Consider the following 3,627-nt stretch of genomic DNA (forward strand, 5'->3'; position numbering starts at 1 on the left):
AAAATGATACTAATTGCATATTTTTTAATTTAAAATAAATTAGTTTTGATTTTTTAGATCTATTTAGAAGTTTATTTTTTAAAAAAATTACAAACCACCCTAAGGACCAAATTTATCTGGTTTGGAGAGTTGGATGGTCTCTGTTATCCGATTTTATAATTGAAGGTTGAAAATCGGACTTTTAGGATAGTTCGAGAGTGTAAACCGAATTTTCCCATTGTTTTTATGTGTTTTGTTTTTATTTAGTTTGCTCGATACTAAGTTGCTGTCGTTTTCTTAATTTCGCGTGTGGCTCCGTCCTTGTCCTCCAACGGGATATCTTGTTACCCTCAGATCCTAATGGTATGATTCTGCCGAGACTTGCACTTGCACTTGTCTTTTTTTCCATCCAATTACACACTCTGGTTTCGCTGTTAAGTCTGTAAAGTGTTTGAATGAAAAAAAAATAGCAAATGTTTCTTGACATACATGAACAGGCCCAATGTACTACAAAGGCTGGTATCATCTATTCTACCAATACAACCCCAATGGTGCCGCTTGGGACCGTAGGATAGTCTGGGGTCACTCGGTGTCCCGGGACCTCATCAACTGGATGACGCTGGAGCCGGCCATTGCCCCGAGCATCGACTCCGACCAGTTCGGCTGCTGGTCAGGCTCGGCGACCATCCTCCCCGACGGCACGCCCATGATTGTCTACACCGGCATCAACAGGATCGAAGGCAACGACACCAACTACCAGGTGCAGAACGTTGCCTACCCCAAGAACGCGTCGGACCCGCTACTCCGGGAGTGGGTGAAGCCTGACTACAACCCGATCATCTCGCTGGAGGCCGGCCTGAACGCGACGCAGTTCCGCGACCTGACTACGGCGTGGAAGGGTCCCGATGGGCGCTGGCGCCTCCTTGTCGGGAAAGAGAAGGGCGAGGAGGGTCGCGCGCTCGTGTACCGGAGCTAGGACCTGAAGGCCTGGGAGCGCGCCGAGGAGCCGCTGCACTCGGCGATGACGGCCATGTGGGAGTGCCCGGACTTCTTCCCGGTGGCGGCCGCCGGCAGCGAGGACGCGCTCGACCTGTCGTCTTCCGGCGACGCCGTGAAGCACGTCCTCAAGAGCAGCCTTCCGTTCCTGTGGAACAACTACTACACCATCGGCACGTACGACGCCGGCACCGACAGGTACGTCCCCGACGACCCCGCCGGCGACTACAACCGGACGCGGTACGACTACGGCACCTTCTACGCGTCCAAGACGTTCTACGACCCGGCGAAGCAGCGGAGGGTCCTGTGGGGGTGGGTCAACGAGTCCGACACGGCCGCCGCCGACGCGGCCAAGGGGTGGGCGGGGATCCAGGCGATCCCGCGCAAGGTCTGGCTCGACCCTGGCGGGAAGCAGCTGGTGCAGTGGCCCGTCGAGGAGGTCGAGAGCCTTAGGGGGAAGCCGACCACTGTACGCGACAAGGTTGTCAAACATGGAAAACACTTCGAGATCGAAATGTACGAGGCTTCTCAGGTACGTTGGATTATTAATTCCATCATCACCACTCTGGCTTCAGCTTCTCACAGAATCTGCGAATTACATCTGCAAGACGACTGATGATTTGAACAATGGATTTTGAGAGCAGGCTGACGTTGAAGTGGTTTTCGAGATACCAAGCCTGGAGAAGGCCGAGCCATTTGACCCATCATTCAGCAACGACGCCCAGAAGGTGTGCAACATGAAAGGTGCCGACGTGGGAGGTGGAGTGGGCCCCTTTGGCCTGTGGGTGCTGGCCTCTGCTGAGAGGACTGCAGTTTTCTTCAGAGTCTTCAGAGCATACAACGGCCAAACCAGTAGTCCTCATGTGCAGCGACACCACCAGGTTATCTCTTAACTCTTAAGCCAAAAACCATGCACAAATAAGTGCAAAATCTAACAACTTCTGTCCCCTAATTTGTTCTGAACTTGTGACATTATTTGAGCAGGTCATCTCTTAGCCCGGATCTGTACAAGCCAAGGGTCGCTGGCTATGTCGATACGGACATTACAGATGGGGAAATCTCTCTGAGAACTCTGGTATGTATTTGCTTTTACGACTACCCGTCATTCTGTTACGACGTTTTGAATTCTGAACAAAAAGTGTGAATTGGAACTTACAAATGTCATTTTTGACCACCCTTTATCTTGCATTGGTGTAACAGCAGAAAAGAGTACAAATGGTGTCATGGCTAGGTAGAGTACTCATTTGCATTTTCTTTGTGGTCTAGATTGATCGGTCGGTGATTGAAAGCTTCGGAGCCGGAGGCAAGACCTGCATCCTGTCAGAGTCTACCCATCCCTTGCAACAGGCAGAGGCGCCCATCTGTTCGTCTTCAACAACGGTGAGGACATCAAAGTGCATCATCTAACGGCATGGGAGATGAACAACGCACAGTTCAGTGAATAATAAGCCTTTTAATGCCCACTTTGGCAGCGTGCTCATCCTTGGTAATTCTATATACGAGACTTGTCTTTTTCATGGCCTCCTGGAAGTTTCCCTTTCCTCACTATTGCCATTGGAATAAGAGCGAGTGGTTTACTTTGTTCTGTGCACAGACGACCAATGTTTGAACTATCCACCTGGATAGTGTACGAAGAATAAAATTCTTAATAAATCCATTAACAAACAATCTAAGTGGGTCTTAAAGGGAGACTTAAAGGGAGAGCCCTCAAACATTCCTAAAATGGGAGATCTGATCCCACCACATTTCCGAAAAAGAAAAAAATGGCATTTTTACCTTATGCGATAAAGTAATTTTGCAGTTCCGTGTTAAGAAAGTAATTTTGTAGTCCATGAAAATTAAGAAAAAATATCTTCGTAGTGCATTAATATTAGAAAAAAGTAACTTTTTTGATATATGCCTTTATTAGAAAAAGTAAATTTGTACTCTGTGAAAGTTAAAAAAAATAACAATGTACCGGAACCGATCTGATCGAGATGAACTTTTGCTTTGTGATAGGAAGTAACTTGCAAATAATATACATGTTATGAAATAATTTATGACTAATTTATATGATAGAGGAAGTAAGATTTGTTTTTGAAATAGTAACTTTACTACTGTGATGGAAACATATTCAAGTGAAATGTGTTTTAAAGTTCTTGTTAAAACGGACATAATAATATAATCAAATTCTAATCTGAATGAACGGTTATAGAAACATTAATTTTTTAATTTGAAATTGATATGCATGTACTCATCATGTCCTAATACGCAACATAACGTCAGGTGGTTAAGGGCTCTCCACCGATCCTTATTGGGAGAGGCCTCTACTTATTTCCCATAGGTAAGTCCATCGAGTAAAACTAAAATAGAATATTTTAGATTTTGCTATTTTTAGCTTGGCCGAATGGATGTTAAGCAAAGATGGTTAGGCCCACGCAGGCGCACCGATCTGATCGAGATGACCTAGTAGATTGGGGGTTTGCTGTTTCCCATGCGACGACCTAAACTAAACCACAGAAAACCTTATACGCACGCGGCACCCAGATGCAAGGCGTCACTTCCATATCTATCGTGTAGTGGCATGCAAGGAAGTTGTTGGCGAGCGGGTCTGCCGCGCGCGCGGCACTGGATTAGACGATTAGTAAGCAATGGGAAGCTTGGAATGGATAG

General features: G+C 46.6%; 1 pseudogene; it reads left to right on the forward strand.

Annotated features, from left to right (window-relative positions):
* Positions 1-478: 478 nt before the first annotated feature.
* LOC112873023 lies at positions 479-2,420 on the forward strand (annotated as a pseudogene).
* Positions 2,421-3,627: the final 1,207 nt, after the last annotated feature.

This window comes from Panicum hallii, chromosome 9 (genome assembly GCF_002211085.1).
Source record: "Panicum hallii strain FIL2 chromosome 9, PHallii_v3.1, whole genome shotgun sequence".
Taxonomy (NCBI): domain Eukaryota; kingdom Viridiplantae; phylum Streptophyta; class Magnoliopsida; order Poales; family Poaceae; genus Panicum; species Panicum hallii.